Source organism: Acomys russatus, chromosome 25 (genome assembly GCF_903995435.1).
Source record: "Acomys russatus chromosome 25, mAcoRus1.1, whole genome shotgun sequence".
Lineage (NCBI taxonomy): Eukaryota > Metazoa > Chordata > Mammalia > Rodentia > Muridae > Acomys > Acomys russatus.
Genome location: NC_067161.1, coordinates 30,862,581 through 30,881,053, shown reverse-complemented (window position 1 = coordinate 30,881,053; position 18,473 = coordinate 30,862,581).

Here is an 18,473-nt window from a genome sequence, read left to right as displayed (position 1 = left end):
TACGGCTTAAGAGACACCCTCCCTCACCCCTGCGCCCAAAAGTTGTGCATGTCACAGGTAAGTGGGAGAAAGGGAGCCTGGCAGGAACTGAGTAGGAGTCAGATGAGGCCTTCTTTCTCAGAGAGTCTGGGAATCCCCAGTGTTCAGACCCTGGCTCATGGAGAGAGAGCAGGAGTAGTCACGGGAGGAGACCTCAAGGTGTGGAGGCAGCGTCTTACCTCCGAGAGAGTTGCCAGGAATAAAGTAGACTCAGTAGAAAAGACTACAAAACTGTACAGCCTGTGGAATGGGCTCACACAGACCCAGAGCATCCTCCCAACCCCACCCCAGAGGCCCTTTCTTAGTACAAGTTAGGAAGGCTGATGAGAAGTCCCTGGACCAGTTCCCACAGTATTCCCAGCAGATATGGCTTGGAGGAGCTACAGTCACCATGGGAGGCTTCAGCAAGCAAAGCTCCAATCAGCCAGTCACACATACCAGTGGTTAAAACCAGAGGAGATCCCAGGCTGTGGGGCACTGCTGAGGTTGGAGGAGGAACTTTACAACATCCACATGGGATGGCTTTGGTGGAGCACTTACCAAAGGGAGCCAGAATCAGTCAGGGAGGTCTAGATTTAATCTATAAATGGCTGAACAACCCAAAGGCGTAGACTGTTGGTTCACACAGTCTTCACAAATGAGGGAATGGCTCTTGGCTGTAATTTCATTCAGTTATGGATAAAAACCATGTAATTCTGTGCCTGTGAGTTATAGAGTGTGAATATCAAAACCTCCTCATCTGTGTGCATGAAAGAGAAGCCCTGAAACAGGATTATTTGAATAACTTAATAAAGCCACTGTAATGGCGAGTCCTAACTGCTAACTTGACAAATGATGAGGTTGACCAGTGAGCTGTCTGTGAGGGGCCATCTTGATTGCCTTGACTGATCTGGGAAGACCTCGCCTGAAAGTGAGCAGCACTGTTCCCTGGATTGAGGCACCAGTGAAAGAGTGGAGACAGCCGAGTAACAAGCATGCATGCGTTCACTTCTCTCTGCTTCTGACCGTGGATGTGATTAGCTGTGTAGGTTCTTGTTGCCTTGGCTTCCTGCCGTGATGACCTTGAATTGTAAGCCAAGTAAAGACTTTCTTTTCTACATTGTTTCCTATCAGGGCACTTTAATACAACCACAGAAGGGAGCTAGAACAGCGACTACAGTGGAATACCAGACAGCCAGGTAATAGGATTAGATTCTTTTTGTGTACTAATGACTTGAGATGTCCATAAAAAAACAAGTGGCAGGAGGAAATGTTTAATGTAATTTATTTTAGGTGAGGAAAAAAGGGGCATATTTTGGTGTACTTTTATTACTAAAAACATCCCTCCCTACCCCAAGACTGGATATAAAGAAGTTTATTTGCCTAGCAAGTTCAGGGCTTGGTAAAGGGTTTCTTGCTGTAGTATAGCATGGTACAGGGCACCATCACATGATAAGATAGAGTAAGTATGCTAATTTGTATGTCTTGTCTTCATCCAGAGACACCAGTCCTGTGTGAGGGTCCACCTTGAAAACTTTGTCTAATCCTCTCACAGTTAACATTATCACATCAATTTGGGGATTAAATTGTGTGTGTGTGTGTGTGTGTATGTGTGTGTGTGTGTGTGTGTGTGTATACCCTTCCTTCCCTCCCTCCCTCTCTTTCACTCCTTCCCTCCCTCCCTCTCTTTCACTCCCTCCCTCCCTCCTTCCCTCCCTCTCTCTCTCTCTCTCTCTACACACACACACACACACACACACACACACACACACACACACACACACACGAATGAGACAGGGCCTCATGTAGTCCAGGATGACCTTCTTGAACTCACTATTTAGTCAAGGATGATCTGGAATTTATAGTTCTGCTTCACCTCTTGAGTGTTGAGATTTCAGGCATGAGGCATGATACTTGTTTTATGCAATGCTGGGGTGGTATCCAGGTCTTCATGGATGCTTTACTAACTGATCTATGCCCCTAGCCCCCCATTACATACAAATTTGAAGGACACATTCAGACTATAGCTAGAGGAAAGGAGGAAGGGAGATATGCAGGCAGGCACTTGCCTGCTCATTTTCATTTGTTACTCACAGTGTGGAAGCATACTTGCTTAGGGAACCTCAGAGTTGGCTCAGGACATCCCAAGACCAAGTTCTCAGAACAAAGGAGATTTATTTGCCCCACAGGGACAGAGGGCAGGAGACAGAGGAAGAGGGAGAAGGAGAAGGGATGAGGGTGGCGGGACTGGGTATTCATTCATTTGTCCCAGAGGGGAACAAAGGGCCGCTTCTGGATAGAGATGAGATCGACCTGGCACATAGGAGAATGGTGGTTTACAAAGGTAAAAGGGGAAGCCCCGTGTTAGGCTTAGGTGTTTAACTGGGCATGCTAATTTGATGACCCAAAGGGGGCTTTTGATTGCTGGACTTCAACACTTTGATAGCAGGACATTGGCAGTTAGCCTCAGGAAGATGTGGCCAAATAAAGGACTAGACTTGGGGCTGGCTTTAGGACTGTCATCTATTGGCTTTTAGCAAGGTGGAGGGAATGGACGAGTTGGGCAATGGCTGCCAGGGCCATGTTGCTCGCCATGCTCCAGCTGGCTAGAATCCCTTCACCTGTGATTGGGCTGGAATCAAATTGTCCCACATGAAGACAGGACTCCATCTTTAAATATCTAATTAGAAGGCTGGGAAGTGGGATTTGATTCCTTCAACTTGGCTCTGAGAGACAGGTCTAAGAATGATACCTTAAAATTTTTAAGTGGTTGTTTTATTTGAAGTAATATATTTCTGAAGAGTACATGTAAGTCAGAACAGACATCTAGTCTCTCTCGCTCCTCCTCCTCCTCTCTCTCTCTCTCTCTCTCTCTCTCTCTCTCTCTCTCTCTCTCTCTGTGCATGTGCATGCATGCATATGTACTTGTATGTAGATAAAGAAAGAAGATAGCTCTATATCTGTGTGTCCCTTTTTTGTTTTGAGATACGGTCTTACAGTGTAATCTAGGTTGGCATGAAACTCCCTATGCAGTTTAATTTGGCCTCAAACTCACAGAAATCCTCCTGTCTCAGCCTCCCAAGTTGCTAGGATCACAACTATGAGCTGTCATGCCTGGCTATGTGTCTGTTCTTGGTGCCCATATATTTATAGCTGTTGGGCTTGCATGCCCATGACCTGTGTCTTCTACCTCACCGAGTCTCACATATTATTTTTTCCTTGTGTCTTTCAGCTCTGGCCCCTAGTGAAGAACTTTCTCAGTAATGAGAACTGTAAAACAGGATATTCACAGAAAACACATGTCAAGGCTGAGATGCTGGGTTGTAAGACACTAAGCAACGATGGCAACAGTCTGTTGCCTGCCTACATGGTGCCACCATGTGGCCATATTTGGTCATGTGGCACCATGTACCTTAGATGGGTCATCTTTAAAATTACTTCTCCAACTATGCAAAAAAAAAAAAAAAAAAAAAAGGGGGGGTGGGGGTGGGGAGGGGAGAATGATTCACATTATATTTCTGCACCACATTTGGTGCAGCTTTAGTAATGGTATTCATAATTTGTCCTGTCAAGACCATGGGTGCACTAGGACAGTGAGACTGACTAATCAGACAAGCTGTTCAGATGCCTGTGGCATGTGCAGCCCAATCTCTTCTTTCCTTCCATGTGCCCTAGGATGGCAGCAGGTCCAGTGAAGAGGTTACACTTATCAGATGCTCCCAGCCTCTGGACCGAGGATCTATAGTATATGCACTTGCTTCTCCACCCAGCAGTTAATCATGTTCATCCTGTTATGTGGCAGGCACTCAGGATAAAAATATGAGCAAGCAGAAGGTTCTTGCTTTTTTTTTTTTTTTTTAAAGATTTATTTATTACACATACAGTATTCTGCCTACATGTATGCTTGCATACCAGAAGAGGGCACCAGATCTCATTATAGATGGCTATGAGCAGCCATGTGGTTGCTGCGAATTGAACTCAGGACCTCTGGAAGAGCAGACAGTGCTCTTAACCACTGAGCCATCTCTCCAGCCGAGGCTCTTGCTTTTGTTGAATCAACTGGCCATGTGTTTGAATGAAATATGTCCCCCATGGGCTCATGTATTTGAACACTGGTGTCCCAGTTGGGGACCCTGCTTGAAGGATGCTTTAGGAGGTAGAGCCTTCCTGGAGGATGTGTGTCACTGGAGGAGGGCTTTGATGGTTTATAGCGTCGCCCTATTCTATCACTCTGCTTCTTGTTGTGTTGAAGAATGTGATCTCTCAACTTCTTGCTCCTGTTGTTTTCTGCCATGCCTACTCTGCCACTATGGGGCTGTACTCGAAAATAAACGTTCTTCCTTAAGTTGCATTTGGTCAAGGTGCTTTATCATAGTAACAGAATAAATAGCACAGCAGACCACAGCCATGTAATCATAATATCTATCTTAATTTGCATACAAAGAAAGTGGAGTATGTAGAGGCCAGCACACTTGCCCTTATTGCAGGACTCTTCCAGGGTTTGTGGTTTGGAGGTGTTTATGTCACCAGTGGTTCCCAGATGAGGACATCTTTTGGGGGCAGTGGATCATAAAACCAGAAAGATCATATATTAATACCATTGCAAGATGTGTTTTAAACTTGTCTATGAGTTAAACCCGTCTCTCTGGGGTCTCTGGTCTAGTCAAAGGTTTTAGCCACCTTAAAAGCATATGGCCTGAAACAAAACCTCCATTTGCTGTAGCAAACTGTATCTCTTTATTCTCTCTTGATGTGTCTCTGCGATTCCAAATAAATCATTTACATGTTTAAATGTAAGTTTTATTATCCAAGGTGGCTGTCCTTGGAAAGATAAGACTGTCACTCACAGATCCGAAGGGGAACATGTGGCCTGGGAAGAGATGCAAGGAGACTCTGCAGGGCTAGTCAGAAGGACACCATATGTAAGAACTGTTGGGCCACAGCGGTGCATGTCTGTAATGCCAGTACTCAGAGAGGCCAGCTTGGTCTACAAAGGGAGTCCAGGACAGCCAAGACTACAAAGAGAAACCCTGTCTCGAAAAACCAAAACCAAACCAAACAAACAGTTGCCTAGTATGGTCTCCTTGGAAAGAGAAGGATGAGACACACAGTAAGCAGGTGTGGGCGGGGCCAGTTTGAATGCTTTTAGATGGGCTCTTGGGTACTAGGCTATCCATACTTGTCTGATTGTTGGTGCTAGAGTTTTAAATTGGGGGAACAGTTGCCTAGAGAATGGGAGCCTGATCAATGAGGAAAATGGCTGTAGGATTAATGGTCTTATATTTGCTCTTTTATTTTTCTCCCTTGGTGCTAGGGATAGAGGTCCATGCATTTGCTCTTGAGTCAAGGGATTAGGTTGGGCTGTCCACTCAAATATGGCAAAGAGTCAAGACACAATGAAAAGCAGAGAAAGGAGAGCGATTCAGTTTGCATGGCAGTCTAGGAAGAGGAACAGACAAGTCTGTCTTCTGGGCCCTGACAGGAGCTTTTAGGTTTAAACAGAAGAAGAGCTGGGGCACTGAGGGAGGTGTGCAGTCCTGGTCGGAGTGCTGGATGATGTTGTCTCAGGTTTGGCTCTGCGACGTGGTCTGAAGAAACCAGAAGAGCCAGCTTATCTGAGGGGCAATGACTATGGGATGCCTGCTTCTGCTTGGCATTCTTGTGATGGGGTGATTGTCTGCGAGCTGCTGCTGTTCCTGAAATCCCAGGGGTCTAAAGGTTCAGGACCATGACTTTTGGGTGTCTGGTTCAGGACATTGTAAAAGCTGATAGAAAGATAATTTAGTTGTTTCTCTCTCTCTCTCTCTCTCTCTCTCTCTCTCTCTCTCTCTCTCTCTCTGTGTCTCTCTCTCTCTGTCTCTCTCTCTCTCTTTCTTTTTTAAAAAATTTTTTATTTATTAATTTATTCTTGTTACATCTCAATGATTATCCCATCCCTTGTATCCTCCCATTCTTCCCTCCCTCCCATTTTCCCCTTATTCCCCTCCCCTATGGCTGTTCCTGTGGGGGATTACCTCCCCCTGTATATGCTCATAGGGTCTCTCTCTCTTTCTTGCCTCCAGCCATGAAGGCTGCTCAGAGGTCCTTGGCTTTTTAGACAGACATCCCTTGAGTTACTAACATGCTTGTGTGTAGCATTAGCAGGCGGCTGACTGAAAGGACATATGCAAAATAGAGATAGATGCCATGCTCTTAGTCACAGTACTCTGGTTACCTTGTAGGCCCAAGTGAAGGTTCGAGGCCAGCCGGTCTCTCTTTATAGTGAGTTCCAATTCAGACAGAGCTGCATGATAGAAAGACTTTGTCTCATTAAAAAGATAATTTATTTTTATTTTATGCACATTGGTATTCAGCCTGCTTGTATGTCTGTGTGAGGGTGTCGGCTCTTGGAGCTACAGACAGTTGTGAACTGCCATGTGGGTGCTAGGAATTGAACCCAGGTCCTCTGGAAGAGCAGCCAGTACTTTTAACCTCTGAGCCATTTCTCCAGTCCTGCCTGCCTCATTTTCTAAAATAAAAACACTGCTTTTAAGTGCTTGTTATAAAGTCATGGTTAATAAAGTGTTAAGTACCCATTTTCAAGTTATCTATAATAAAGTTTTGTGATGCTTCATAAATTTCATCAAATGTGTAGATGCTTGTGTCAGCTGCCATGATCAGTGTACCCAATGATGTTTTTGGTCCCCCAGTTTTCTTCACATTAAATTTTCTTTCTTTTTTTATTAAATATTTTTTATTTTTTACATATACATTTATATTTTTACACATATATACAATAAATTACCTACAGCAAGAGGAACCATGAAACAATCAGGAATTATATAAATGTTACATTCTTAGTGTTTTGGCTATTTGTATTTGGCAGCCTTGAAGAAAACATCTTTCCTATCTTGGTGGATCTAAAATTCTGATTATAAGTCAATATCTATTGTATCTCATCATTACCAACTTAAAGCATCTATCTAGACCTAAAAACATCTTAACTCCTAAACAACTAAGCTTAGTTGTAAAACTAAACTATTTGGTCTTCAACCCCATCAGACACTTGAGAAGGAATAAAATTAATTACTTGAGTATACAGAGAGAGACAGTTTGTTACCTGAGCCATCACCGAAAACTCTCTATAACGTTGGAGCATCATTTTCAGCCTTCTGGCCCAGTATCTGACAGACATATTTGTGAGGCAGGGACTACTGAGGACTTGCTTACCCTGCTTTGGCAGAGTTTGACTGTTGACTCTGCCTACTTCCAAGCTTGCCCTTTTTAAGGCAGAATTCTGTCTGTGGTAGAAATGAGGACATTTTTGCCCAGTGGCTTGTTTGCCACATTTGAAGCCATTTCCATAAGGAGGCTCTTTGATGCTCCTCATCCTCTTTGAAGTAGGCTGGGTGTTGCCAGGAGTTATCTGTCTAATTGTCCATGAATCTTCAAAACAATAAAAACATTCATATTTTCTCGTCAGTCTATTCAGTCCAACTCTAACTCCTGGGAACCACTGATACAGTCTCCATCCCTAGGGCTCACCTCTCTGAAAGAATATCATGAATATGGAGTCAGGCAGCAAGCACAGAGCTCTGTAGATGTGGTTCATTGACCTAGCATAATGCTTTTTAGATTCATCTAAGCTATGGTATCTGTCAATAGCCAGATTTTGATGTAGAAGTCGTTTAACTTTAACTTTAAAATAATGGAAGTGTGTTTTGGACATTTCATGAACATACAATCTTCTAGCTGCTGATTAACGGAAGGGTGTGGCAGCACCCACTCAGACCTGTATTCCCTGTATCCTCCTACTTCTAATAGACATCTGGGACTTGCTCCAGTCTTGCTAACTCACTCAGGTCTGAGCAATTGTTCCACTATTCCAGCGAAAGGATGCTGCCGCCTCCAGAGGACGCTGCTGAGCTCCGAGGCCTGCAGCTCCGTAGTTCTCTGGTTGTGGAATCCAACAGTGGGGCGCGGGGCTGTCTACTGGCCTTCAAACTAGAGCCGGTAATCCTAGTGTCACTTTTATCAGCAGCAGGGGATCCTGATGCGCGCCCTTCCCTCGCGTGGCCTTTGCTCTCGTGCCCTTTCTTTGCTCACACGTTCCAGTGCTGCGTCATAGGCGACACATGGACAGTGCGTGCCTTGCTGTGGGCGCCTTCGGTGCTAGGGAAGTCTCTGAACCGTTGACTTCATTTGTAGGCGCGGGATCGTGCAGAGTTGTCCCAATGGGTAGTTACCTGGGACAGGCTCGCAGTCGCCCTCTGCCCCTGACTGTGTCCGCTGGGGACCAGCAGAAGAGACCCACCGTGTTTCCCGGTCTCTCTGGGTTAATTTCATGGACCAGTGTCTGAACAAGGCTGACAGGCTGTCTTTTAAAGATGATATGGCTTTAGCCCATCCTAGGAGCATTGTGGTCGTCCACACGCAGTGATATCCAGAGGAGAAGGCTCAAAATTAACTGCCTAGAGTATTTTCCTCCATGTTCTTGGGTAGCCAGCACAAATCAGTGCTGATGCTGCCCAGCTCCAGGATGTCCCGAAGCTTGGTGATCCTGAAGGTGGTCTCTTCTAAGGGTAGAGCCACGCTCCATTTTGTTCTGGCACAGCCGGTGCTGATTATATGGTCTTTCCTTACTGGCTACCTCTCGCCTCAGTCGAGGAAGGAGACACTGGTCAGTGCTCTCCAAGAGAGTGGTCAAGTTCAAACTAAGGTAAAGAAAGACCCCACTACCTTGGGAGACAGTGAAGAGTGGATTGCCAAGCAGGAGGAAGGGTCCCCAGTCACCCAGAAGCTGTGTGATCAGGGAAAAGACTCTGATGGCGGTGTGAGTGCCCCATCTGCTTTCAGACCTCTAATTGTCAACGGTGTGCTGTCTTCTTTTATACCCAAGCCAGGTCCTCTGGGTAGAGATGGCTGTTCCAAGAACTCGGCAAAGAGCCGTATTAAGGAATCCCAGATTGCCTTCAAGAGCTCGTGCAAACGAAACGCCATTGCCAGCTCCTATAGTTCCTCACTAGCACAGTGGCCACCAGAGAGAATTCATGTACGTGTCACCCAAAGTGTTGCTGCGGGGGCTGCCCCAGGTGCTGCTGGACGTGCTGCTACCCGAGGTGCTGCCCCAGGGTCTGCCCCAGGTGCTGCTACTTGTCCTACCCAAGGTGCTTCCAAAGATGTGGCTTCACGTGCTACCCGAGGTTCTGTCAAAGGCGCTGCTTCACGCGCTAACCAGGGTGTTGCCAAACGCACTGCTGCACATGAAACGCAGGGCGCTGCCCTAGGCGCTGCCCCAGGTGATGCTTCAGGGGGTGGTGCATGTGCTGCCACAGATGTTGCCCCAAGATCAGCTTTTGGTGATGCTGCCTATACTACCCAAGGTGCTGTTGCTGGTGTTGCTTCAGACGCTGCTGCACCTGCTACCCGAGGTGCTACCAAAGGTGCTGCTGCACATGGTACCCAAGTTGCTGCCACAGGTGGTGATCCTTCAGGGCCTGCCACAGGAGGTGATGCACATGGTACCGCAGGTGCTGCCTCAGGCATTGCTGTAGGTGCCGCACCAAGTGCTCTGTCGCTCCCCAGCCAAGCCTCATGCCAGTTGCAGGTGTCTGCCAAGAAAGTCAGTGAGAAAGGCTGGCCTCCTGGTTCTTCAGGGAATCCGAAAAAAAGGGGAAAGAAACCCAGGAAATCCAAGCACGAAACTGTCACAGATGCTCCCCAAGTCCAGCAAAAAGACCCAAAGAATGGCCTCCTTACATCTGATATTCCAAGGCCCGTGAGACGCAAGATCCCCCTGTTGCTGCCCCGTGGCCGAGATGTACCACTGATTCTGCCCCCACCCCTAGAACTGTCTTTTCGCATCACCGCAGAAGACTTTGACCTAGAAAAGAAAGCCGCCATACAGTGGATCAACAAGGCCCTGAGGGGTAAGTGGTAGACTGCATAGACAGCAATACAACCCAGCTTTTCTGTCTGTTGCTGTCTGCTGCAGGAACGTCTGTCTGCAGCTTTTCCCTCCAGTCTCATCACTAATTCAGAGCAGAAAGAGCACTAGGAAGATGCGGAGTCCTAGGCCTGGCCGAGTTCTCATAATATGCCCTCTTGGCTGCCTCCCTAAACCCCAGTTTACTTTGTCTAACTGTAAAGAAACAGATTTCCGGGCCCATAGAGGATCTGTCCCCAAGTATCTGCCTGCTTGGCCTTTGCTAGCAGTTTCGTCTCGCTTTGTTATTGTGTCAGCCCAGGAAGTCACCTAGCCCATGGGAACTGTGGTGGACCCACTGAGCTTGCTAACACTATTCAGAGACGGTGTTCTAGCCTCACTCACTTTGTGCCACAAGTCAAACTTGGGTCACTGGAGGATGATGTTGGTCTAACCCAGTGCATCCTGGAATGTAAAAAGGGACACTTTGGGTTGGTTTTCCTTGAGGTCAGAACAGTCAGGATGGCCACTGCCTGCTTTTGCCCCATCCCTTGCTTATTTGGGTGAAATAAACATAAACACACACACAAATGCACACATGCACACACACACATGTGCACACACAGACACACACATCAATGCACTCACACATGGGCACACACATGGGCACACACATGCATACACATGCACACACACATACACACACATGCTGCTTAATATAAAAAAGTCACTTGTCTGTCCTCACACACACAAACCATGATGGTCTAGATCAGTGGTTCTCACAGTTCCTGATGCCACCACCCTTTAATACTCACATTGTAGTGTCCCTGAGCCATAAAATTATTTTCACTGTTACTTCATAACTGTGATTTGGGTACTGTTATGAATTGTAATGTGTCTGATATCTCTGATGGTCTTAGGTGACCCTTGTGAAAAGGCCATTTTAATCCTGAAGGGTCACAACCCACAGGTTGAGAACCACCAGTCTGGATTAATCTACATATGGCCTCTATGAAATCAAACACTTTGTAGTTGTCAACCCATCTTCATTTCTCATACTTACTCTTATTTGTGTCTTTTACAGAGAGTGGAGCCAAGGCCCGATGTAATTAAGTGATGCTTGGATAGCCACGTGTCCTGGAGCACTGGTCTTCAAGTCTGAGCATCGAGTTTCTGTGTTCTTCTTATATGTGTAGAATAATATTACATTCTATGTAAAGCCACTTTGATACTTAAGATTGTTACCCAGAATGCTTGCTGCAGCCTCTCTTTATACTTGTGTATGTGTGATACATATAATCTCTTAATAGGACTGAGTCCCTTCTGTTGGTCACAGCTGTGATCCACATGTCCCCGAGAGGCCTAGGAAGTCTTCCCAATGCCCGTTGTCCATCCTGAAAATGGCCGTTGGTTGCTGAGGGTTCTGACTCAGGCTACTCTTTGACTCTTCATTGCTCAGGACACTGCAGTGGTGTCCATTTCTATCCAGAGCCTCTGGGAAGGTTACTCCCTCTTTTTGGAACCACCCTGTCCCATTTTTACTTCTGTGATAAAACACCCTGGCAAAAAGCATCTTAAGGGAGAGTTTACTTGGCGTACAATTCTCAGTTACAGTCCATCACTGCAGGAAGGTCAGTGCAGGAACTTGAAGCAGCTGGCCGCTTTCCCAGTCAAGAGCAGAGAGAATAAATGCATACATGCTTGGGTTCAGCTCCATCCCTACACTTAAACAGCACAAGACCCAAACCTAGGGAATGGTGCCACCCGTAGTGGAGGAGTCTTCCTGTCTTAATCAAAGCAAGCACAGAGATGCCTAAGGCCAGTCAAATCTAGATACATCCAGAGCCTCTTCCCTGATGATTCTAGATTCTAGATGATTCTAGGTTGTTTCTTTTCTTTTCTCTTTTAAAGATAAAGACCCCAGTTCTTTTCCTTTTAAAAAATATTTATTTATTTATGTATTTATTATGTATATAGTGCTCTGCCTGCAAGTAGAACTGCAGGCCAGAAGAGGGCATCAGATCACACTATAGACGGTTGTGAGCCACCATGTGGTTGCTGGGAATTGAACTCAGGCCCTCTGGAAGAACAGTCAGTACTCTTAACCTCTGAGCCATTTCTCCAGCCCTGTTTTCATTTTTTAAAGACAGGGTTTCTCTCTGTAGCTTTGGCTGTCCTGGCACCCACTCTATAGACCAGGCTGGCCTCGAACTCAGAGATCCACCTGGGATTAAAGGTGTGCACCACCACCACTGGCATTCTATGATTGCACATGTGAAATATTTATATGGTTACTAAATAGAGACTTGATGTCTTGGTTTAGAATTCCCCTTAACCCCCTGGTGTCAACTTAAAGAACAAAGAGACTTCCCAAAGATTATTAAGTTTATCCAGGAATGGACACTGCAGTAGGAATGTGTGAACCATGGCCAAGCATGCGTAGATTCAAGGAGGTGGAGACAAAAGGAGACAAGAGGATTGTATACTTTATTCTATTTTTTTGTTTGCTTTTGTTTCTTAGAGACGGGGTTTCTCTGTGTAGCCCTGGCTGTCCTGGAACTCACAGATCTGCTGCCCTGCCTCCTCAGTGCTGGGACTAAAGGTGTGCACCACACTCGGCCTTTATTTTAAACAGTAAGTTTTGGCAACAAGTATCAATAGCAACAGTGGCATCCATTGGCCCAAGGTTAAACTAGATAGACAGGGGTCAGTGTGGGCCACCCATCCTTGCAGAATTATGTCCTGTGTAAGATTACTTGGCATGCTTTTATATTGGCCATTTTGACTAGGCACGTCTACATGAGATCCTTTCCTTAATAACCTAAACTTGTTTCTTTGAGTATAGCACAAATGAATCCATTTCGAGCCAGACAACGTTCAGATAGGTTCCCCCCACCCCCGTAAGTAAATCATGGCTATTATTGGTAATACGCTAGAAAACTGGAAGGGGGGGGGACATAACCAAGATTCTTAATAATCTGACCTTGAGGTGGTACAGAGCCCTAGACTGCTTACACGGACCCAGTGAAATGACAGGCAGCACTGTCAATGCCAGAGTGAGAGACTCATAATGGCACAAGCCACACATGACTGCCTGTGAAGATGCAAGGGGCCAGGAGCTCTAGAAGTCTCCAGAAGCTGGAGAAAGCACCCTCAGTAGAAGGAGAAGGGTCCTCTGAGCCTTGATTCTTAGATGGTCCACAATGAAGCACAGCTCGTTGGTAAGCTCACCTTCACTGACTGACATAAACCATGTGCCGGCTAGTCGTCTGTCATCTCGACACAGGCTGGAGTCATCTGAGAGGAGGGGGCCCTCAGCTGAGGAAACGCCTCCATGAGATCTGGTGGTAAGGCACTCTCTTAGCTAGTGATTGAGGGAGAGAGGAAGAGGCTACTCTTGTTCCTTCATAACCACCCTAGAGAGGAATGACCTCATTCACCCGGAGGGTGCATCCCTGGGGTTTAATAGCCTCCTGCCTATGGGCTGCCTCCAAAACACCTCCCCACACTAGCTGCTAACAAATTTGGGGGTGGGAGTGGGGACACAGTCAGATCAATCAAACCGTAGCAATGGTGAGCACATGGATGGAAGAGCTTGCCACACAGCTGGAGAGGGGTCTCACTGTGCAGCCCCAGCTGGCCTGGAACTTGCTATATAGACCAGGCTGGCCATATATATATTACTTAAGCAATTTTCAAATTTAAATATATTTTGATATTTTCCTTTCTCCCAAGTCCTTCCAGATCCTTCCCTGCCTCTCTATCCATAGAACTTTAAGTCCTTTCTCAAAAAGCAAAAACAATACAACACCCCCAAAACAAGAAAACAGAATAAAACCATGCCCCAAAAGAAAACAAATGGACCCCAAACACCAATCATTGACCAAATAAAAGCACACACACAACTGTGGAGTTTATTATATTAGTCTACTACTCCTGAATGTAAGGTCTGTCCTGGAGTGGTTGATGTATGCAGTTGTTGGGATTTAAGGCGTGACCCACAACGCCTGACAAGGCTGGTTTTTATTTCACAGATTTCTGCCTGTCTCAGCCTCCAGACTGCTGGGAATGAAGGCATGTGCTACTATTCCCTGTTCCTATTAAAGGGGGAAAACCAAAACAAAAACACACAAAAAAACGGTAGCTCACGCCTTTAATCTTAGTACTCAGGAGGCAGAGGCTGGCAGGTCAGTTTGCGGTCAGCCTGGTTTACAGAGTGAATTCCAGGATAGCCAGGGCTTCACAGAGAATCCCTGTCTCAAAAAACAAACAAACAAACAAACAAAAAACCAACCAACCAACCAAAAAACACAACAAACCTAACCACTCACCTAGCCTCTGAGTATAATCACTGGATTTTAAAGTTTTCTTTTTCTTTTTTTTTTTTAGTGTGTACTAGTTTTTATTATTATTTTTTTATTGATTTTAAGGTTTTCTATCACGGTGGAAGCCGCCACACTCTTGACCACAAAGAAGAGCGCAGTTCCAAGGTCGACATCCTATGCTTCCACTTCTCCAGGCTGCTCATCTGATTTTCTGAGTCAGACAGAGCTCCTTGAAGGTTTTGGCAGATTCACTAGGCGTATTCCGAGGGCAGCAGGTCAGGGTTAGCAGTCACTTTACTTGCCTTCAGAGCAGAGCCGGGGTGCCTGCAGAGGGGATTGCTAGGTGCTTTGCTGCTGGGGTTGGTGGGGTCAGCATCCCCTAGGTGTTTTAGATAATCCTCTGGGCAGGACCCGCAGCCTCTCCTGTCAGGATGCAGCCTGGGTTTCTAAGTGTCTTTAGCAAATACAGTCTGTGCCAGCTCGGCTCTTTCATAAGGGACAGAGGCAGTCTCCTCCCACGGGCTATTGAAGCGACTGGCAGCTGTCCAGCCATCCCTGGTTCTCTCCTCTCTCCTCCACTCAGATGTTCCCTGGTTGCTCCTGTTCCTCTGTCTCGAGCTGAGAGGCAAGCTTCTGGCAGTTGTGTGGGTGCCAACGTGGTTTGGTTTCTGTTGGGGTGCCCTCTGCACCTTTAGCCCCAGGATGACTTAGCTCTAGATTTGTGTGGAGCCGGAAGCATTCCAGCTGGTAGCTATCTGGCTCTGCCTGCATCCTCTTCTACCTTGATCTTCCCACTGTCCCCAGGCCCCCTCCATTTCCACTTTTCCACCTGGCTGCAGTCTTCTCTTGAGAGGACAGATGGCTGAGACTTTTAGGGTCACAGCACAGGGATTCCCTGAACAGGAAAGCTGACAAGGTGAAGAAAGATCTAGATTTTTTGGGGGGGGGGGAGGATGACAAAGTGTGGGTGCTCAGGTACTTATTTATGAGAGAACACCAATAATTAACTTGTTTGGTTACAAAGACTCACTCTAAGCAATCTCCAGCACCTCTCTTTTTTTGAGACAAGGTCTCTCTACTTATTGCTGGCTGTCCTGGAACTACTATGTAGGCCAGGCTAGCCTATCTGGCCCTGGATCCATCTGGCCCTGCCTTAGCAAGTGCTAGGATTAAAGCTGTGCACCACCATAACCTGCTGTGACACAGCATAACAAAACAAAATACATGTTATGCTGCATAAACAAATTTGGCAAGGGTCCAAAATATAAAATCAGAACCCCAAAACCAGTTCTTTTGCCACAACACTGAAAAGATTAAAAAAAATTTAATCCCAGCACTCAGGAGGCAGAAACAAGTGGATCTCTCAAAGTTCAAGGCCAGCTTGGTCTACAAAGTGAGTCCAGGACAGCCAAGGCTACACAGAGAAATCCTGTCTCAACAAAAAACAAAAAACAAAAACAACTTGTGTTGTAAAAATATCAAAAAGAAAAAATACTTTGGAATAAAATTAATCAAGGAGCTGAAAGATTTGTACTCTGAAAGGTTGAAAATATCTCTGGAAGGAATTAAGTAGTGAGATGAAAGAGGAGCACACATATAAAAATTAGTTCAGTAAGAAATAAAAAGCCAGAAAAATCTATAATAGCTGAAGAGCTTGACTCAAACAAACACGCAGGCTCAGATGTCTTTACTGGTGAGTTCTAAATTAGTTAAAGAAGAATTACAATTAAGAACTACTAACTAATTTGCCTAACACTAAAGGCAATAATACATCATAAAATGATCAGCTAATATCTCATGAAAATATACAAGAATCCTCAACACAACAGCAAAATGACTCCAACAGCATGTTAAAAGGATTATAAACCACAGCCAAGTGGGGCTCAGTGCGTGTGCCATGCATATATAAAGATCAAAGCCGCGCAATAGTGTAGCAATAGAGCAAAGGGGAAACCCACATGATCATTCCAACGCAATTTCTGGCCAAAACGCTTAGAAAACTAGGAAAAGAAGAAAATTTCCCCAACATGACAAAGGACATCTCACCAACCCAAAAAAAAAAAAAGAAAAGAAAACAGGCAAGGAAGAAAATGGTAGATGTCTACAACTAATCTCAGACTTCACTGGTCGAAGAGCAAACATTTTTCTCTCAGGGTGGAGAATGGTTGCTCTCTCCTCTGAACCTCCTCACCTTGCACTGAAGGCTCTAGCCAGTAAGCGTAACCAAGGAAAGTGGAAAAGGAAGAGAAAAGCGATCTCTCAATGTGTAGCATGATCCCATATTCAAATAATCCACAAAACCGGAGCTAACAAACCCAGGAAAAGTTTCAAGATACAAGACAGATACATAAAAAGTTGGTTGTGTGTTTATATAACAGCGATGGACAACGCAAAAAAAAAAAAAGGTTAAGAAAACTATTTCATGCACAAAAGCATTCAAAATAATAATGATAATCTGGAAATAGATTCGACCAAATAGTGCTGAAAAAAGGAGAGATCCATAGACAGAAGAAAGACTCGTGCACTGAAACAAAGTCGCAGCACTGAGGCGGCCGCTTCCTGTGCAAACCAGAACACACCCAGCTTGTGTTTACGATTGGAAGGCTTTGTGCTGTAAGATGGTCACACTGTACATACTGACACCTGGTTTCAAGACTCTAAAAAAAAAGTCCTTAAGTTCTGACTTGTGTATGAAATTCATGATTAAATTTAGTATAAACTAAACAGATATTAACACTAAAGTTCTTTTTTTAAACTTTTATTCTTTGTGACTTTTACATCATACACCCCTGTTGCTCATCTCCCTCTCTCCACTCACATCTGCCCTTTGCCCTTGCAACTTCCGCCTGAAACAAACAAACAAGCAAACAAAAACAAAGCATAGAAAACATCTCACCATGGACGCTCTAGTGTGTCCCAGAGTCTATCCCTCTGTTCACACATCTTCACTTGCTAAGGTTCGTTGCAATGAGTCATTGGTCTGGTTCAAGATCTCCTGCTTCTGTGACACCATCAATATTGGATCCTCACTGGACTCCTCCTGGTCATCCTGTTGTTGCCCTGTGTACCGGAGAGTTTGCAGCTTTGGATCAGCAGGACTGGCCCTTTTACCCATTTTCACTGGCCCAGCTGTTTGCAGATGATACAGATTTTAAGGTGGGTCAACTCAAGAGCCCTGGATCTGGGCCTAGGTGGTAGTTGAGATGGTCAGGGCGCTGGCTTTCGCTTGCATATCTACACCACTAGGGCGAGCTCTCCAGCTCTGCTCTGGCTCGGCCACCCAATGCTGCCAGCTCTCCCTCGCTCTTACCCTTAGGGGCACTCCACCACCAGGGTCAGCTCTGCTGTGTGTAGGCTCAATTTTCTTAGCCAATATATTTTATTAACAACTTAGTAACCGCGCATACGTCACTTATAACCTGACTAACCAAAACGATAGGAAAAGAGGATTAAGGAACACAATAAAAAAAACTGTGAGGATATCAGTTCTGAGGAATGATTCTCCTGGCGTAGTCAGCAGGATTTCTTCTGCTGGAACCTGTAGTAACCAGAACCTGGAACCTCAGCAGGAGCCAGGGCGCAGTTCTCTCACGGAGCGTCTCGAAGTGCAGCGATGAACGGCCAAAACTTATCCCAAGTCTCCAAAAAGCCCCGCCTCCAGTTCTGGGCTCATTTATATATCTCCTCCCAGAGTCTGTTCACGGGATCTTTTCAGCTGGCAACAATCAAGCTCCCGCACTAGGTGGTTGGTCTTCTAGTGCATTAACCTCACCTGTTCTCACAAGACTGTTCCGATGCCATACTTGGGAAACAGGTTTATCTCTCCTTCAGCTGTGCTGTTGAGGTGAGGAGCTAGGCCCGCTCTCCCAAGAGCTGCAGCTGGTAAGAGGTGGGGCCAGCTTTCCAGAGCACCAGAGCACCAGTGAGGGGCTGGCCAGTCTGCACAGCCCCTGGACATCCCAGCGGCTGCCCCAACCAGGGACTCCTCATATTCTCTGGTGATAATATGAACCGCAGCCATCAGTACTGACCCCTGCTGCTGCCTTGGACCCAGACATGACTCTGACACAACTTGGCTTGGGATGTCACCATGGCCCCAGGTGGCAGGGCTAGCCACTCACAACGGGCTACTCCTCTCACTACTCTTTCTCTCCCATCTGACCACCACATCCTCGCACATTGTGGTAGCTTCCGCTGCAGGCTGGCCACGGGGCTGGCGGGCTCTC